The 19116-nt window shown below is 40.8% G+C and overlaps 13 non-coding genes and 4 pseudogenes across 13 annotated transcripts; all 17 read right to left on the bottom strand.

Moving 5' to 3' along the window:
- Positions 1-4036: 4036 nt before the first annotated feature.
- Positions 4037-4153, bottom strand: LOC128651096 (uncharacterized; annotated as a pseudogene).
- A 354-nt stretch (positions 4154-4507) lies between these two features.
- Positions 4508-4626, bottom strand: LOC128650988 (5S ribosomal RNA). Its single transcript, XR_008401067.1, has one exon. It is a non-coding gene; the product is annotated as a 5S ribosomal RNA (ribosomal RNA).
- Positions 4627-4982: 356 nt separating this feature from the next.
- Positions 4983-5100, bottom strand: LOC128650593 (5S ribosomal RNA). The gene has a single exon (XR_008400873.1). It is a non-coding gene; the product is annotated as a 5S ribosomal RNA (ribosomal RNA).
- Positions 5101-5457: 357 nt separating this feature from the next.
- LOC128650745 (5S ribosomal RNA) lies at positions 5458-5576 on the bottom strand. Its single transcript, XR_008401004.1, has one exon. It is a non-coding gene; the product is annotated as a 5S ribosomal RNA (ribosomal RNA).
- Positions 5577-5932: 356 nt separating this feature from the next.
- LOC128650943 (5S ribosomal RNA) lies at positions 5933-6051 on the bottom strand. The gene has a single exon (XR_008401063.1). It is a non-coding gene; the product is annotated as a 5S ribosomal RNA (ribosomal RNA).
- A 369-nt stretch (positions 6052-6420) lies between these two features.
- LOC128650801 (uncharacterized) lies at positions 6421-6539 on the bottom strand (annotated as a pseudogene).
- A 361-nt stretch (positions 6540-6900) lies between these two features.
- LOC128651126 (5S ribosomal RNA) lies at positions 6901-7019 on the bottom strand. The gene has a single exon (XR_008401080.1). It is a non-coding gene; the product is annotated as a 5S ribosomal RNA (ribosomal RNA).
- Positions 7020-7376: 357 nt separating this feature from the next.
- LOC128650763 (5S ribosomal RNA) lies at positions 7377-7495 on the bottom strand. The gene has a single exon (XR_008401020.1). It is a non-coding gene; the product is annotated as a 5S ribosomal RNA (ribosomal RNA).
- A 357-nt stretch (positions 7496-7852) lies between these two features.
- LOC128650742 (5S ribosomal RNA) lies at positions 7853-7971 on the bottom strand. Its single transcript, XR_008401001.1, has one exon. It is a non-coding gene; the product is annotated as a 5S ribosomal RNA (ribosomal RNA).
- A 361-nt stretch (positions 7972-8332) lies between these two features.
- Positions 8333-8451, bottom strand: LOC128651092 (5S ribosomal RNA). Its single transcript, XR_008401077.1, has one exon. It is a non-coding gene; the product is annotated as a 5S ribosomal RNA (ribosomal RNA).
- Positions 8452-8808: 357 nt separating this feature from the next.
- Positions 8809-8927, bottom strand: LOC128650724 (5S ribosomal RNA). The gene has a single exon (XR_008400984.1). It is a non-coding gene; the product is annotated as a 5S ribosomal RNA (ribosomal RNA).
- A 356-nt stretch (positions 8928-9283) lies between these two features.
- On the bottom strand, positions 9284-9402 carry LOC128650764 (5S ribosomal RNA). Its single transcript, XR_008401021.1, has one exon. It is a non-coding gene; the product is annotated as a 5S ribosomal RNA (ribosomal RNA).
- Positions 9403-9762: 360 nt separating this feature from the next.
- LOC128651080 (5S ribosomal RNA) lies at positions 9763-9881 on the bottom strand. Its single transcript, XR_008401076.1, has one exon. It is a non-coding gene; the product is annotated as a 5S ribosomal RNA (ribosomal RNA).
- A 355-nt stretch (positions 9882-10236) lies between these two features.
- Positions 10237-10355, bottom strand: LOC128650780 (5S ribosomal RNA). Its single transcript, XR_008401038.1, has one exon. It is a non-coding gene; the product is annotated as a 5S ribosomal RNA (ribosomal RNA).
- A 6226-nt stretch (positions 10356-16581) lies between these two features.
- LOC128650816 (uncharacterized) lies at positions 16582-16700 on the bottom strand (annotated as a pseudogene).
- A 357-nt stretch (positions 16701-17057) lies between these two features.
- On the bottom strand, positions 17058-17176 carry LOC128650872 (uncharacterized; annotated as a pseudogene).
- A 361-nt stretch (positions 17177-17537) lies between these two features.
- Positions 17538-17656, bottom strand: LOC128650954 (5S ribosomal RNA). Its single transcript, XR_008401064.1, has one exon. It is a non-coding gene; the product is annotated as a 5S ribosomal RNA (ribosomal RNA).
- Positions 17657-19116: the final 1460 nt, after the last annotated feature.

Genomic DNA, 19116 nt, shown 5'->3' on the forward strand with positions numbered 1-19116 from the left:
TTGTAATTGTAATTTTGTTTGCGATTCGGGAAACAGTTTGGACATCACATCACAGAAACCAATCAATATCATGAACAAGGATAGGTATGTGATGATGTGGTTTTCACACACTTATAACCCACACTCTGCAAACAATCTCCCTCCATGGACCCGGTCCCATAGAAGTCGATTATATACAGAGTGTGGTCCACAAGTGTATGAAAACCACATCATCACATACCTATCCATTACACATTAAATTAAAAAAACCAGTAAAGATGAAAAAAAATACTTGGCTGTGTTATTGGCATTCAAACAGTAATATGCCATCATGGATAATTGTAATTGTAATTTTGTTTGCGATTCGGGAAACAGTTTGGACATCACATCACAGAAACCAATCAATATCATGAACAAGGATAGGTATGTGATGATGTGGTTTTCACACACTTATAACCCACACTCTGCAAACAATCTCCCTCCATGGACCCGGTCCCATAGAAGTCGATTATATACAGAGTGTGGTCCACAAGTGTATGAAAACCACATCATCACATACCTATCCATTACACATTAAATTAAAAAAACCAGTAAAGATGAAAAAAAATACTTACTTCCTCTTCCTTCCCCTCTTCCCACGGGGCTGAGGCTCTGGGAGAGGCAACTGCCGACTCCGAAGAGTTCTCCTTGGAGCTGTTGTGGGAAGAGTGGAAGGAAGAGTACTGGGATGACCAAGGTGAGGAGGAGAAGATGGCTGAGGAGAAGAAGATGGCTGAGGAGGAGAAGATGGCTGAGGAGGAGTAGATGGCCCGGCAGGAGTAGATGGGCCGGCAGGAGTAGATGGGCCGGCAGGAGGAGATGGCCCAGCAGCAAGAGGCCCAGCAGCAAGAGGCGGACCAGGAGGTAGACCAGCATGCGCCTCCCGGAAAAAAGTGAACATTTCTTGGTGAAGCTGAAATATTCTGGTTTGTCCTTCTTCGATTCGATTCAGTATGGTGATGATTTGATTTTGTCCTTGAATAATTTGATTTTGGCCATCAAGTATTCTATTGCGTCTTTCGATATTTTCTATCCGGGAGGTACGCATCTGGTCTATGTAGTCCAGTAGAACCCGCACCTCCGCTATTTCCTCTTGTTGTGCTTGTTGTTGTACCCGTGCACGGCGGGGTGCCCGTGCACGGCGGGGTGCGGGTCCTTGAGGGGCCTCGGGTTCCGCGGGATCCTCCTGTGCTTCCGGGGCCTCTTCATCATCTCCCGTGCGCTCTTCGTCACGGGGGGCCTCTTCCCTCCGAAGTGGAAATTCCTCCCCACCACTCTCATCCCGGGGAGATGCATGAGGCTGTGTTTCCTGTGCTGCCTCGTCCCCAGACTCTGTATATTAAAAAAATAAAAAAAATAAAAATGTATATATTAGCATATTTGCAAATCAAGCTTTAAATGACTTAGCTTACGATACAATTACAAATGCAGAATCATTAATCCACTTAGAAATCTAACAAACAATCAATACGATTTCAGCTTTTTCATAAACCGTGTTTGTGATATCTGGTCAATGTGAATGTTTTAGCGTTTGTTTTCAGTCTGTTTAAATGCACACCTAACCTATAGCCTAGATACTGATGTAACCGCAAAGTAATTGAATGCGTGTAAACAACGTTATAGCATTAATCGGATCCTTAACACATGAAACCCAATGTTTTATCTTTCATGATTTAGAAGCATACATTTTTTATCAACTTTCGAATGTACTTTTCTTATCTAATTAGCTTAATTCTCTGGATATTCTTTGCTGAAAAGCATATCTAAATATGCTTATAAGATGCTGATTGTTAGCTGAATATAGCTGCCTCCTGTGATTGTTTCACCGTGTGCATGGCTATTTCTTCCTTAAAATATATCTCAAGAAGGATTCAAATTAGGTAATTTAAGTACATTTGAATGTTTTGTCAAATTGTATTCGCTACCTCAATCATGAAAGTAAATGTTTGCGTATAGTGTCCATTGAAATACATTCGTATGTGAAATTATTGTTCAATGAGCTTACCGTCAGATGAGAGTGGCAGGTTCCCGGTATCAATTCCTCCGATATGACTACTTCCACCTCGGAGATGCTGGGCCGCAACATTTCCTCCCATCGGCAGTACTCGATTTCAAGGGCAGGTCCGCCACCGATTCCTGCGGCATGTCGTGCCTCCAGACCTAACTTTTTTTTGAGTTCCAGTTTACAGTCCCGGTAGCGATGTTTGATCGAATCCATATCTCGGTTCCGGCCACCCACTGCATTCCTGATCTCATTCCAGAGCCTCCTCTTGTCAGTCGGGGTTGTCTTTTGGTGCTGCAGCCTCCTATGCCTGGCCATATAGGCCTCTACGAGGGCCTCCTTCTCCTCCATCGTAAACCTCGCCTCCCTAGTCGCCTTGGCCTTCCCCTGTGATGATGCCCTCTGTTTCCCGGACTGTGAAGCCCTACTCTGACCGCCACTGGGCCCAGCCACTTGGTCATCTTCAACCAAGTGGCTGGGTCCACCCACCGCTTCCACCCCCGCTTCCTGCCCCCCTTCCTGCTCCCCTTCCTGCCCTGTTCCTCTCCCCCTCCCTCTCCTCCCCCCTCTACCTGTCCCCTGCCTGGCCTCCATCTCTTCCCTAAACTAAACCCCAAATAATCAAACAAAAAGTGAGTGTGATGAAATGAAAGGGGGTCAAAATAAAGAAGTAAAAAGACAAAAAAGGTGCTTAAAGGGATGTAAAAAAACAAAGAGGGTAAGGAGTATTTAAATAAACGAAAAGAAGAAGAAGACTAAAAGGAGGATATGTAAACTAAATGTAACTAGGGGATGGGTATGGGATGGGTATGGGGTATGGGATAAGAGTAAATGGGATGAAAGGGAATGGGACTACAAGGAATGGGGTATGGAGTGTAGTATGAGGGGGTAGGGGGTATGGAGTGTATGTAGTGTTATTGATAAGTGTATGTATGTATTGAATGTGTTTGCGTGTAAATGTGTTAAGTGTACAGAAAAATCACTCGCTCGCTAACTCACACTACTACTAATTCTCACTAACAAACACTCCCACTAACTCTCACTAACTACCAGTAACTTACGCTCCCACTAACAACTCTCACTAATAACTCCCACTAACTCACTTACGCTCCCACTAACAGACTCTCTCCCACTCCCACTAACTCCCACTAACTCACTCACTCTCTCACGCTAACACTAACTAACTCTCAAAAATTCTCAAACTCTCTAATATTAAACCTCCAATCTCCAAAGACCCAACAGCAACACAGTCAAAGAAGCCCTGCTTGTGTGGTGCTTATATACCCTGTGTAAATGTTTAATGATGTCCCAATTTCCGTTGTAAATAGTGTTCAGGTGTGCTTTATTAGCAATTAATATTATTGCAATGTGTATTAAGTGTGTGAATTTGCGCATGCTCATTTAGAGTTGGTATTTGTGGAATGTGTAGAATGCGATGATGTCATAGTGGTCGTTTTCTCTTTCATTGTCCAATAGTATTCTTTTTAAATGTGAATTTGCGATGGTGTGTTCTTCGTGAAGTGTTGTATATGTATGTTTGTCATAATATATAGTGATATTGAATGCGATTTTTTTTCTAGTGTATGTATATCTTTTTTAATCCTTGTTGTTATTTTGCGATTTTCCGCATCTTAAAGTATATGCGTATTCCCCGTATAAAATTTTATTACAAATTCCCCCGCTTGTGAATGTGTAATGCTTGTGTGCTTTGTTGATTGATTGTTGTTGTGACATTTGCGGCGTGTTATTGTTGTGCATGATGTGGTATGCGTCATATGACCGAGCTGTGCGTATTCTCGCGAGATCGAGTGTTAGGTGAAAAAAGCTATTTTTTGCCTTTCCCATTGATCTCTATGGGAGACTGTCTAACGCGGGCAGGATTACGCGTGTGACATACACGCGTTAAGAGCATCGTTAGATGGTCTTATTTGAACTCTAAATACCGGAGTTAAACAATGCCGTGCGTTAGACATAAAACACGCGTGGCGTTAGCAACCCATCTACCGCCGAACTCCAAATCTAGCCGCTGGTGTTCCCAGGCGGTCTCCCATCCAGGTACTGACCAGGCCTGGCCCTGATTAACTTCCGAGATCAGACAGGATCTGGTGCATTCAAGGCAGTGTGGCGGTAGACACTTAGCGCTTCTTCCCAAAGCTTTTTGTTCTTGCTCATGCTGTCATTCACAGTCTGTAAAAAAATTGAAGAGTTAAAACGTGGGTTAAAATTTAGATGGCAAATATATAAATAAATTAATAAATAGTGCCAGTACAGGCCCAGAATCACTTGCTGACCCATGACAAAAACTATACATAGATAAAGAGTTTCCTGCCCCTCTTTCTGCCTGCCTGCCTGCCTTTACAAAAGATAATTATCTTTAATACAATGGACATCTAATTTTTAGTAATTGCAAGCTACAGTTGTTTCAATGAATATTGCTACTATCAGTAAATATGACGCATGCTTCACTGCTTTAAAAATGAAAAAAAAAGCCTACCGCACCTGGTGCTCCCAGGCGGTCTCCCATCCAGGTACTGACCAGGCCTGGCCCTGCTTAACTTCCGAGATCAGACGGGATCGGGTGCATTCAAGGCAGTGTGGCGGTAGACACTTAGCGCTTCTTCCCAAAGCTTTTTGTTCTTGCTCATGCTGTCATTCACAGTCTGTAAAAAATTGAAGAGTTAAAATGGGGTTAAAATTTAGATGGCAAATATATAAATTAATAAATAGCGCCAGTACAGGCCCAGAATCACTTGCTGACCCATGACAAAAACTATACATAGATAAAGAGTTTCCTGACCCTTTTTCTGCCTGCCTACCTGTCTGTCTGTCTTTACAAAAGATAATTATCTTTAATACAATGGACATCTAATTTTTAGTAATTGCAAGCTACAGTTGTTTCAATGAATATTGCTACTATCAGTAAATATGACGCATGCTTCACTGCTTTAAAAATGAAAAAAAAAGCCTACCGCACCTGGTGTCCCAGGCGGTCTCCCATCCAGGTACTGACCAGGCCTGGCCCTGCTTAACTTCCGAGATCAGACGGGATCGGGTGCATTCAAGGCAGTGTGGCGGTAGACACTTAGTGCTTCTTCCCAAAGCTTTTTGTTCTTGCTCATGCTGTCATTCACAGTCTGTAAAAAATTGAAGAGTTAAAACGGGGTTAAAATTTAGATGGCAAATATATAAATAAATTAATAAATAGTGCCAGTACAGGCCCAGAATCACTTGCTGACCCATGACAAAAACTATACATAGATAAAGAGTTTCCTGCCCCTCTTTCTGCCTGCCTGCCTGTCTGTCTTTACAAAAGATAATTATCTTTAATACAATGGACATCTAATTTTTAGTAATTGCAAGCTACAGTTGTTTCAATGAATATTGCTACTATCAGTAAATATGACGCATGCTTCACTGCTTTAAAAATGAAAAAAAAAAGCCTACCGCACCTGGTGTTCCCAGGCGGTCTCCCATCCAGGTACTGACCAGGCCTGGCCCTGCTTAACTTCCGAGATCAGACAGGATTGGGTGCATTCAAGGCAGTGTGGCGGTAGACACTTAGTGCTTCTTCCCAAAGCTTTTTGTTCTTGCTCATGCTGTCATTCACAGTCTGTAAAAAATTGAAGAGTTAAAATGGGGTTAAAATTGAGATGGCAAATATATAAATTAATAAATAGCGCCAGTACAGGCCCAGAATCACTTGCTGACCCATGACAAAAACTATACATAGATAAAGAGTTTCCTGCCCCTTTTTCTGCCTGCCTACCTGTCTGTCTGTCTTTACAAAAGATAATTATCTTTAATACAATGGACATCTAATTTTTAGTAATTGCAAGCTACAGTTGTTTCAATGAATATTGCTACTATCAGTAAATATGACGCATGCTTCACTGCTTTAAAAATGAAAAAAAAAGCCTACCGCACCTGGGGTTCCCAGGCGGTCTCCCATCCAGGTACTGACCAGGCCTGGCCCTGCTTAACTTCCGAGATCAGACGGGATCGGGTGCATTCAAGGCAGTGTGGCGGTAGACACTTAGCGCTTCTTCCCAAAGCTTTTTGTTCTTGCTCATGCTGTCATTCACAGTCTGTAAAAAATTGAAGAGTTAAAATGGGGTTAAAATTTAGATGGCAAATATATAAATAAATTAATAAATAGCGCCAGTACAGGCCCAGAATCACTTGCTGACCCATGACAAAAACTATACATAGATAAAGAGTTTCCTGCCCCTTTTTCTGCCTGCCTACCTGTCTGTCTGTCTGTCTGTCTTTACAAAAGATAATTATCTTTAATACAATGGACATCTAATTTTTAGTAATTGCAAGCTACAGTTGTTTCAATGAATATTGCTACTATCAGTAAATATGACGCATGCTTCACTGCTTTAAAAATGAGAAAAAAAAGCCTAACGCACCTGGTGTTGCCAGGCGGTCTCCCATCCAGGTACTGACCAGGCCTGGCCCTGCTTAACTTCCGAGATCAGAAGGGATCGGGTGCATTCAAGGCAGTGTGGCGGTAGACACTTAGCGCTTTTTCCCAAAGCTTTTTGTTCTTGCTCATGCTGTCATTCACAGTCTGTAAGAAATTGAAGAGTTAAAATGGGGTTAAAATTTAGATGGCAAATATATAAATAAATTAATAAATAGCGCCAGTACAGGCCCAGAATCACTTGCTGACCCATGACAAAAACTATACATAGATAAAGAGTTTCCTGCCCCTTTTTCTGCCTGCCTACCTGTCTGTCTGTCTTTACAAAAGATAATTATCTTTAATACAATGGACATCTAATTTTTAGTAATTGCAAGCTACAGTTGTTTCAATGAATATTGCTACTATCAGTAAATATGACGCATGCTTCACTGCTTTAAAAATGAGAAAAAAAAGCCTACCGCACCTGGTGTTCCCAGGCGGTCTCCCATCCAGGTACTGACCAGGCCTGGCCCTGCTTAACTTCCGAGATCAGACAGGATCGGGTGCATTCAAGGCAGTGTGGCGGTAGACACTTAGCGCTTCTTCCCAAAGCTTTTTGTTCTTGCTCATGCTGTCATTCACAGTCTGTAAAAAATTGAAGAGTTAAAATGGGGTTAAAATTTAGATGTCAAATATATAAATTAATAAATAGCGCCAGTACAGGCCCAGAATCACTTGCTGACCCATAACAAAAACTATACATAGATAAAGAGTTTCCTGCCCCTTTTTCTGCCTGCCTACCTGCCTGTCTGTCTTTACAAAAGATAATTATCTTTAATACAATGGACATCTAATTTTTAGTAACTGCAAGCTACAGTTGTTTCAATGAATATTGCTACTATCAGTAAATATGACGCATGCTTCACTGCTTTAAAAATGAAAAAAAAAAGCCTACCGCACCTGGTGCTCCCAGGCGGTCTCCATTCCAGGTACTGACCAGGCCTGGCCCTGCTTAACTTCCGAGATCAGACGGGATCGGGTGCATTCAAGGCAGTGTGGCGGTAGACACTTAGCGCTTCTTCCCAAAGCTTTTTGTTCTTGCTCATGCTGTCATTCACAGTCTGTAAAAAATTGTAGAGTTAAAATGGGGTTAAAATTTAGATGTCAAATATATAAATTAATAAATAGCGCCAGTACAGGCCCAGAATCACTTGCTGACCCATAACAAAAACTATACATAGATAAAGAGTTTCGTGCCCCTTTTTCTGCCTGCCTACCTGTCTGTCTGTCTTTACAAAAGATAATTATCTTTAATACAATGGACATCTAATTTTTAGTAATTGCAAGCTACAGTTGTTTTAATGAATATTGCTACTATCAGTAAATATGATGCATGCTTCACTGCTTTAAAAATGAAAAAAAAAAGCCTACCGCACCTGGTGTTCCCAGGCGGTCTCCCATCCAGGTACTGACCAGGCCTGGCACTGCTTAACTTCCGAGATCAGACGGGATCGGGTGCATTCAAGCCAGTGTGGCGGTAGACACTTACCGCTTCTTCCCAACGCTTTTTGTTCTTGCTCATGCTGTCATTCACAGTCTGTAAAAAATTGAAGAGTTAAAATGGGGTTAAAATTTAGATGGCAAATATATAAATAAATTAATAAATAGCGCCAGTACAGGCCCAGAATCACTTGCTGACCCATGACAAAAACTATACATAGATAAAGAGTTTCCTGCCCCTTTTTCTGCCTGCCTACCTGTCTGTCTGTCTTTACAAAAGATAATTATCTTTAATACAATGGACATCTAATTTTTAGTAATTGCAAGCTACAGTTTTTTCAATGAATATTGCTACTATCAGTAAATATGACGCATGCTTCACTGCTTTAAAAATTAAAAAAAAAAGCCTACCGCACCTGGGGTTCCCAGGCGGTCTCCCATCCAGGTACTGACCAGGCCTGGCCCTGCTTAACTTCCGAGATCAGACGGGATCGGGTGCATTCAAGGCAGTGTGGCGGAAGACACTTAGCGCTTCTTCCCAACGCTTTTTGTTCTTGCTCATGCTGTCATTCACAGTCTGTAAAAAATTGAAGAGTTAAAACGGGGTTAAAATTTAGATGGCAAATATATAAATAAATTAATAAATAGTGCCAGTACAGGCCCAGAATCACTTGCTGACCCATGACAAAAACTATACATAGATAAAGAGTTTCCTGCCCCTCTTTCTGCCTGCCTGCCTGTCTGTCTTTACAAAAGATAATTATCTTTAATACAATGGACATTTAATTTTTAGTAATTGCAAGCTACAGTTGTTTCAATGAATATTGCTACTATCAGTAAATATGACGCATGCTTCACTTCTTTAAAAATTAAAAAAAAAAGCCTACCGCACCTGGTGTTCCCAGGCGGTCTCCCATCCAGGTACTGACCAGGTCTGGCCCTGCTTAACTTCCGAGATCAGACGGGATTGGGTGCATTCAAGGCAGTGTGGCGGTAGACACTTAGCGCTTCTTCCCAAAGCTTTTTGTTCTTGCTCATGCTGTCATTCATAGTCTGTAAAAAATTGAAGAGTTAAAATGGGGTTAAAATTTAGATGGCAAATATATAAATTAATAAATAGAGCCAGTACAGGCCCAGAATCACTTGCTGACCCATGACAAAAACTATACATAGATAAAGAGTTTCCTGCCCCTTTTTCTGCCTGCCTACCTGCCTGTCTGTCTTTACAAAAGATAATTATCTTTAATACAATGGACATCTAATTTTTAGTAATTGCAAGCTACAGTTGTTTCAATGAATATTGCTACTATCAGTAAATATGACGCATGCTTCACTGCTTTAAAAATGAAAAAAAAAGCCTACCGCAGCTGGTGTTCCCAGGCGGTCTCCCATCCAGGTACTGACCAGGCCTGGCCCTGCTTAACTTCCGAGATCAGACAGGATCGGGTGCATTCAAGGCAGTGTGGCGGTAGACACTAGCGCTTCTTCCCAAAGCTTTTTGTTCTTGCTCAGGCGGTCATTCACAGTCTGTAAAAAATTGAAGAGTTAAAATGGGGTTAAAATTTAGATGGCAAATATATAAATAAATTAATAAATAGCACCAGTACAGGCCCAGAATCACTTGCTGACCCATGACAAAAACTATACATAGATAAAGAGTTTCCTGCCCCTTTTTCTGCCTGCCTACCTGTCTGTCTGTCTTTACAAAAGATAATTATCTTTAATACAATGGACATCTAATTTTTAGTAATTGCAAGCTACAGTTGTTTCAATGAATATTGCTACTATCAGTAAATATGACGCATGCTTCACTGCTTTAAAAATGAAAAAAAAAAGCCTACCGCACCTGGTGTCCCCAGGCGGTCTCCCATCCAGGTACTGACCAGGCCTTGCCCTGCTTAACTTCCGAGATCAGACGGGATCGGGTGCATTCAAGGCAGTGTGGCGGTAGACACTTAGCGCTTCTTCCCAAAGCTTTTTGTTCTTGCTCATGCTGTCATTCACAGTCTGTAAAAAATTGAAGAGATAAAACGAGGTTAAAATTTAGATGGCAAATATATAAATAAATTAATAAATAGTGCCAGTACAGGCCCAGAATCACTTGCTGACCCATGACAAAAACTATACATAGATAAAGAGTTTCCTGCCCCTTTTTCTGCCTGCCTGCCTGTCTGTCTTTACAAAAGATAATTATCTTTAATACAATGGACATCTAATTTTTAGTAATTGCAAGCTACAGTTGTTTCAATGAATATTGCTTCTATCAGTAAATATGACGCATGCTTCACTGCTTTAAAAATGAAAAAAAAGCCTACCGCACCTGGTGTTCCCAGGCGGTCTCCCATCCAGGTACTGACCAGGCCTGGCCCTGCTTAACTTTCGAAATCAGACGGGATCGGGTGCATTCAAGCCAGTGTGGCGGTAGACACTTAGCGCTTCTTCCCAACGCTTTTTGTTCTTGCTCATGCTGTCATTCAAAGTCTGTAAAAAATTGAAGAGTTAAAACGGGGTTAAAATTTAGATGGCAAATAACATAATTTATGTAAGAACTTACCTGATAAATTCATTTCTTTCATATTAACAAGAGTCCATGAGCTAGTGACGTATGGGATATACATTCCTACCAGGAGGGGCAAAGTTTCCAAAACCTTTAAATGACTATAAATACACCCCTCACCACACCCACAAATCAGTTTAACGAATAGCCAAGAAGTGGGGTGATAAGAAAAAAAGTGCGAAGCATATAAAATAAGGAATTGGAATAATTGTGCTTTATACAAAAAAATCATAACCACCACAAAAAAGGGTGGGCCTCATGGACTCTTGTTAATATGAAAGAAATGAATTTATCAGGTAAGTTCTTACATAAATTATGTTTTCTTTCATGTAATTAACAAGAGTCCATGAGCTAGTGACGTATGGGATAATGACTACCCAAGATGTGGATCTTTCCACACAAGAGTCACTAGAGAGGGAGGGATAAAATAAAGACAGCCAATTCCTGCTGAAAATAATCCACACCCAAAATAAAGTTTAACAAAAAACATAAGCAGAAGATTCAAACTGAAACCGCTGCCTGAAGAACTTTTCTACCAAAAACTGCTTCAGAAGAAGAAAATACATCAAAATGGTAGAATTTAGTAAAAGTATGCAAAGAGGACCAAGTTGCTGCTTTGCAGATCTGGTCAACTGAAGCTTCATTCCTAAACGCCCAGGAAGTAGATACTGACCTAGTAGAATGAGCTGTAATTCTCTGAGGCGGAATTTTACCCGACTCAACATAGGCAAGATGAATTAAAGATTTCAACCAAGATGCCAAAGAAATGGCAGAAGCTTTCTGGCCTTTCCTAGAACCGGAAAAGATAACAAATAGACTAGAAGTCTTACGGAAAGATTTCGTAGCTTCAACATAATATTTCAAAGCTCTAACAACATCCAAAGAATGCAACGATTTCTCCTTAGAATTCTTAGGATTAGGACATAATGAAGGAACCACAATTTCTCTACTAATGTTGTTGGAATTCACAACTTTAGGTAAAAATTCAAAAGAAGTTCGCAACACCGCCTTATCCTGATGAAAAATCAGAAAAGGAGACTCACAAGAAAGAGCAGATAATTCAGAAACTCTTCTAGCAGAAGAGATGGCCAAAAGGAACAAAACTTTCCAAGAAAGTAATTTAATGTCCAATGAATGCATAGGTTCAAACGGAGGAGCTTGAAGAGCTCCCAGAACCAAATTCAAACTCCAAGGAGGAGAAATTGACTTAATGACAGGTTTTATACGAACCAAAGCTTGTACAAAACAATGAATATCAGGAAGAATAGCAATCTTTCTGTGAAAAAGAACAGAAAGAGCGGAGATTTGTCCTTTCAAAGAACTTGCGGACAAACCCTTATCTAAACCATCCTGAAGAAACTGTAAAATTCTCGGTATTCTAAAAGAATGCCAAGAAAAATGATGAGAAAGACACCAAGAAATATAAGTCTTCCAGACTCTATAATATATCTCTCGAGATACAGATTTACAAGCCTGTAACATAGTATTAATCACGGAGTCAGAGAAACCTCTTTGACCAAGAATCAAGCGTTCAATCTCCATGCCTTTAAATTTAAGGATTTCAGATCCTGATGGAAAAAAGGACCTTGCGACAGAAGGTCTGGTCTTAACGGAAGAGTCCATGGTTGGCAAGATGCCATCCGGACAAGATCCGCATACCAAAACCTGTGAGGCCATGCCGGAGCTATTAGCAGGACAAACGAGCATTCCCTCAGAATCTTGGAGATTACTCTTGGAAGAAGAACTAGAGGCGGAAAGATATAGGCAGGATGATACTTCCAAGGAAGTGATAATGCATCCACTGCCTCCGCCTGAGGATCCCGGGATCTGGACAGATACCTGGGAAGTTTCTTGTTTAGCTGAGAGGCCATCAGATCTATCTCTTGGAGCCCCCACATTTGAACAATCTGAAGAAATACCTCTGGGTGAAGAGACCATTCGCCCGGATGCAACGTTTGGCGACTGAGATAATCCGCTTCCCAATTGTCTACACCTGGGATATGAACCGCAGAGATTAGACAGGAGCTGGATTCCGCCCAAACCAAAATTCGAGATACTTCTTTCATAGCCAGAGGACTGTGAGTCCCTCCTTGATGATTGATGTATGCCACAGTTGTGACATTGTCTGTCTGAAAACAAATGAACGATTCTCTCTTCAGAAGAGGCCAAAACTGAAGAGCTCTGAAAATTGCACGGAGTTCCAAGATATTGATCGGTAATCTCACCTCCTGAGATTCCCAAACTCCTTGTGCTGTCAGAGATCCCCACACAGCTCCTCAACCTGTGAGACTTGCATCTGTTGAAATTACAGTCCAGGTCGGAAGAACAAAAGAAGCCCCCTGAATTAAACGAAGGTGATCTGTCCACCACGTTAGAGAGTGTCGAACAATTGGTTTTAAAGATATTAACTGATATATCTTCGTGTAATCCCTGCACCATTGGTTCAGCATACAGAGCTGAAGAGGTCGCATGTGAAAACGAGCAAAGGGGATCGCGTCCGATGCAGCAGTCATAAGACCTAGAATTTCCATGCATAAGGCTACCGAAGGGAATGATTGAGACTGAAGGTTTCGACAAGCTGTAATCAATTTTAGACGTCTCTTGTCTGTTAAAGACAGAGTCATGGACACTGAATCTATCTGGAAACCCAGAAAGGTTACCCTTGTTTGAGGAATCAAAGAACTTTTTGGTAAATTGATCCTCCAACCATGATCTTGAAGAAACAACACAAGTCGATTCGTATGAGACTCTGCTAAATGTAAAGACTGAGCAAGTACCAAGATATCGTCCAAATAAGGAAATACCACAATACCCTGTTCTCTGATTACAGACAGAAGGGCACCGAGAATCTTTGTGAAAATTCTTGGAGCTGTAGCAAGGCCAAACGGTAGAGCCACAAATTGGTAATGCTTGTCTAGAAAAGAGAATCTCAGGAACTGATAATGATCTGGATGAATCGGAATATGCAGATATGCATCCTGTAAATCTATTGTGGACATATAATTCCCTTGCTGAACAAAAGGCAATATAGTCCTTACAGTTACCATCTTGAACGTTGGTATCCTTACATAACGATTCAATAATTTTAGATCCAGAACTGGTCTGAAGGAATTCTCCTTCTTTGGTACAATGAAGAGATTTGAATAAAACCCCATCCCCTGTTCCGGAACTGGAACTGGCATAATTACTCCAGCCAACTCTAGATCTGAAACACAATTCAGAAATGCTTGAGCTTTCACTGGATTTACTGGGACACGGGAAAGAAAAAATCTCTTTGTAGGAGGTCTCATCTTGAAACCAATTCTGTACCCTTCTGAAACAATGTTCTGAATCCAAAGATTGTGAACAGAATTGATCCAAATTTCTTTGAAAAAACGTAACCTGCCCCCTACCAGCTGAACTGGAATGAGGGCCGTACCTTCATGTGAACTTAGAAGCAGGCTTTGCCTTTCTAGCAGGCTTGGATTTATTCCAGACTGGAGATGGTTTCCAAACTGAAACTGCTCCTGAGGACGAAGGATCAGGCTTTTGTTCTTTGTTGAAACGAAAGGAACGAAAACGATTGTTAGTCCTGTTTTTACCTTTAGATTTTTTATCCTGTGGTAAAAAAGTTCCTTTCCCACCAGTAACAGTTGAAATAATAGAATCCAACTGAGAACCAAATAATTTGTTTCCCTGGAAAGAAATGGAAAGTAGAGTTGATTTAGAAGCCATATCAGCATTCCAGGTCTTAAGCCATAAAGCTCTTCTGGCTAAGATAGCCAGAGACATAAACCTAACATCAACTCTAATAATATCAAAAATGGCATCACAGATAAAATTATTAGCATGCTGGAGAAGAATAATAATATCATGAGAATCACGATTTGATACTTGTTGCGCTAGAGTTTCCAACCAAAAAGTTGAAGCTGCAGCAACATCAGCCAATGATATAGCAGGTCTAAGAAGATTACCTGAACATAGATAAGCTTTTCTTAGAAAAGATTCAATTTTTCTATCTAAAGGATCCTTAAACGAGGTACCATCTGACGTAGGAATGGTAGTACGTTTAGCAAGGGTAGAAATAGCCCCATCAACTTTAGGGATTTTGTCCCAAAATTCTAACCTGTCAGGCGGAACAGGATATAATTGCTTAAAACGTTTAGAAGGAGTAAATGAATTACCCAATTTATCCCATTCCTTGGAAATTACTGCAGAAATAGCATTAGGAACAGGAAAGACTTCTGGAATAACCGCAGGAGCTTTAAAAACCTTATCCAAACGTATAGAATTAGTATCAAGAGGACTAGAATCCTCTATTTCTAAAGCAATTAGTACTTCTTTAAGTAAAGAGCGAATAAATTCCATCTTAAATAAATATGAAGATTTATCAGCATCAATCTCTGAGATAGAATCCTCTGAACCAGAAGAGTCCAAAGAATCAGAATGATGGTGTTCATTTAAAAATTCATCTGTAGAGAGAGAAGATTTAAAAGACTTTTTACGTTTACTAGAAGGAGAAATAACAGACAAAGCCTTCTTTATGGATTCAGAAACAAAATCTCTTATGTTATCAGGAACATTCTGCACCTTAGATGTTGAGGGAACTGCAACAGGCAATGGTACATCACTAAAGGAAATATTATCTGCTTTAACAAGTTTGTCATGACAATTATTACAAACAACAGCTGGAGGAATAGCTACCAAAAGTTTACAGCAGATACACTTAGCTTTGGTAGATCCAGCAGGCAGTGGTTTTCCTGTAGTATCTTCTGGCTCAGATGCAACGTGAGACATCTTGCAATATGTAAGAGAAAAAACAACATATAAAGCAAAATAGATCAAATTCCTTATAAGACAGTTTCAGGAATGGGAAAAAATGCCAAATATCAAGCTTCTAGCAACCAGAAGCAAATGAAAAATGAGACTGAAATAATGTGGAGACAAAAGCGACGCCCATATTTTTTAGCGCCAATAAGACGCCCACATTATTTGGCGCCTAAATGCTTTTGGCGCCAAAAATGACGCCACATCCGGAACGCCGACATTTTTGGCGCAAAATAACGTCAAAAAATGACGCAACTTCCGGCGACACGTATGACGCCGGAAACGGAAAAGATTTTTTGCGCCAAAAAAGTCCGCGCCAAGAATGACGCAATAAAATGAAGCATTTTCAGCCCCCGCGAGCCTAACAGCCCACAGGGAAAAAAGTCAAATTTTTGAGGTAAGAAAAATATGATAATTCAATGCATAATCCCAAATATGAAACTGACTGTCTGAAAATAAGGAAAGTTGAACATTCTGAGTCAAGGCAAATAAATGTTTGAATACATATATTTAGAACTTTATAAATAAAGTGCCCAACCATAGCTTAGAGTGTCACAGAAAATAAGACTTACTTACCCCAGGACACTCATCTACATGTTTGTAGAAAGCCAAACCAGTACTGAAACGAGAATCAGTAGAGGTAATGGTAAATATAAGAGTATATCGTCGATCTGAAAAGGGAGGTAAGAGATGAATCTCTACGACCGATAACAGAGAACCTTATGAAATAGACCCCGTAGAAGGAGATCACTGCATTCAATAGGCAATACTCTCTTCACATCCCTCTGACATTCACTGCACGCTGAGAGGAAAACCGGGCTCCAACTTGCTGCGGAGCGCATATCAACGTAGAATCTAGCACAAACTTACTTCACCACCTCCCTTGGAGGCAAAGTTTGTAAAACTGATTTGTGGGTGTGGTGAGGGGTGTATTTATAGGCATTTTAAGGTTTGGGAAACTTTGCCCCTCCTGGTAGGAATGTATATCCCATACGTCACTAGCTCATGGACTCTTGTTAATTACATGAAAGAAATATAAATAAATTAATAAATAGTGCCAGTACAGGCCCAGAATCACTTGCTGACCCATGACAAAAACTATACATAGATAAAGAGTTTCCTGCCCCTTTTTCTGCCTGCCTACCTGTCTGTCTGTCTTTACAAAAGATAATTATCTTTAATACAATGGACATCTAATTTTTAGTAATTGCAAGCTACAGTTGTTTCAATGAATATTGCTACTATCAGTAAATATGACGCATGCTTCACTGCTTTAAAAATGAAAAAAAAAGCCTACTGCCCCTGGTGTTCCCAGGCGGTCTCCCATCCAGGTACTGACCAGGACTGGCCCTGCTTAACTTCCGAGATCAGACAGGATCGGGTGCATTCAAGGCAGAGTGGCGGTAGACACTTAGTGCTTCTTCCCAAAGCTTTTTGTTCTTGCTCATGCTGTCATTCACAGTCTGTAAAAAATTGAAGAGTTAAAATGTGGGTTAAAATTTAGATGGCAAATATATAAATAAATTAATAAATAGTGCCAGTACAGGCCCAGAATCACTTGCTGACCCATGACAAAAACTATACATAGATAAAGAGTTTCCTGCCCCTTTTTCTGCCTGCCTGTCTGTCTGTCTTTACAAAAGATAATTATCTTTAATACAATGGACTTCTAATTTTTAGCAATTGCAAGCTACAGTTGTTTCAATGAATATTGCTACTATCAGTAAATATGACGCATGCTTCACTGCTTTAAAAATGAAAAAAAAAGCCTACCACACCTGGTGTCCCCAGGCGGTCTCCCATCCAGGTACTGAAAAGGCCTTGCCCTGCTTAACTTCCGAGATCAGACGGGATCGGGTGCATTCAAGGCAGTGTGGCGGTAGATACTTAGCGCTTCTTCCCAAAGCTTTTTGTTCTTGCTCATGCTGTCATTCACAGTCTGTAAAAAATTGAAGAGTTAAAATGGGGTTAAAATTTAGATGGCAAATATATAAATAAATTAATAAATAGCGCCAGTACAGGCCCAGAATCACTTGCTGACCCATGACAAAAACTATACATAGATAAAGAGTTTCCTGCCCCTTTTTCTGCCTGCCTGCCTGCCTGTCTGTCTTTACAAAAGATAATTATCTTTAATACAATGGACATCTAATTTTTAGTAATTGCAAGCTACAGTTGTTTCAATGAATATTGCTACTATCAGTAAATATGACGCATGCTTCACTGCTTTAAAAATGAAAAAAAAAAGCCTACCGCACCTGGGGTTCCCAGGCGGTCTCCCATCCAGGTACTGACCAGGCCTGGCCCTGCTTAACTTCCGAGATCAGACGGGATCGGGTGCATTCAAGGCAGTGTGGCGGTAGACACTTAGCGCTTCTTCCCAAAGCTTTTTGTTCTTGATCATGCGGTCATTCACAGTCTGTAAAAAATTGAAGAGTTAAAACGGGGTTAAAATTTAGATGGCAAATATATAAATTAATAAATAGCGCCAGTACAGGCCCAGAATCACTTGCTGACCCATGACAAAAACATGATAAAGAGTTTCCTGCCCCTTTTTCTGCCTGCCTACCTGTCTGTCTTTACAAAAGATAATTATCTTTAATACAATGGACATCTAATTTTTAGTAATTGCAAGCTACAGTTGTTTCAATGAATATTGCTACTATCAGTAAATATGACGCATGCTAGCATTGTTTTTGAGTTCCGGTAGGTGGAGCCAGCAAGGGGAAGCGCTGGTGCATCGCTCTCTGTGAGCGTCCTGGAAGATCCCAGAGAACTGCTGGATTCTTGGCCACAAGTTTTGCGGGCCTGAAAACGAACTGCACCCGGGGAAGGAGTGCAGTAATAGGCAGTTGGAACTACACAATTCGGGCTAATGTGTCTACTTGCCCGGACACCCCCTCTTACCGCAGGTCACAACACCACCTGTCGCCAGGAGCACGTGTGATGCACTATCGGCATCAGGATCTACTAAGAAGCCGCAACACAACAAGACACAGCGTGGGGTAATCTGCTACTCAGGGCGAGCAGGGAGGCCCATTCATTCCCCATTCAAGGTGATAGCGGCCTAACGTTGGTACAGAAGCCGGAACTAAGAAGCAAGTCGGCCCCACAGGCTGGAAAGCGACTGTTAGAAGACGGCGCAGGAACCCCTCATCACAAACCGCAAGTATACGCTTAGTGCTATAAGCGGTTTTGTTCTAATGACTTTTACCATGTGTTGTGGCTGGGATTTAAAAAAAAAAAGAACATTAGCCGAATAAAAGGACACTAATATTTAAAGAGGCAAAATAGTTGCTTTGCCAGGCTAACAACGAACCCGTGAAAAACTATATGCTGGAGTAACTAAAAGGGAAGAGGGGGAAGGAAGAAAAAAAGGCGAGAAAGGGGAGAAAAGGGCCTAAATGTCTAAAGTATCCGTAGCAAGATCAGAGGCACAGGTCTGAAGGAGATCCTTAGTGCTAATTGTTCATCGTAATAAGTGCCTGAAAAATCTACCCCATTGCCTGATAAATACCTGAATCTAGGATATGTAAGGGTCGATAAGCTGGGGAAAAGAGCTATACCCACGGAGTTAACAGGACAGTGTCATAGAAACAGAGAAATCAAACACATAAAAAACCCTGTCTTGGGATATAAGGAACTAAGTATGAACATGGAGCAGCTGATGTAGAAACATGGAGCCATAAGAAAATTAAGAAGTTTTGTATTTCATAATAAGAGGCTGGTTTCTATTTCCTCTTAAGTACATGGAACTGAGGACAATAGAATAAGTTTATTTAAAAGGCTTATGAATCTGTAAACGTAATTGTACTCTAAGTACAT

Source organism: Bombina bombina, chromosome 2 (assembly GCF_027579735.1).
Source record: "Bombina bombina isolate aBomBom1 chromosome 2, aBomBom1.pri, whole genome shotgun sequence".
Classification (NCBI taxonomy): Eukaryota; Metazoa; Chordata; class Amphibia; order Anura; family Bombinatoridae; genus Bombina; species Bombina bombina.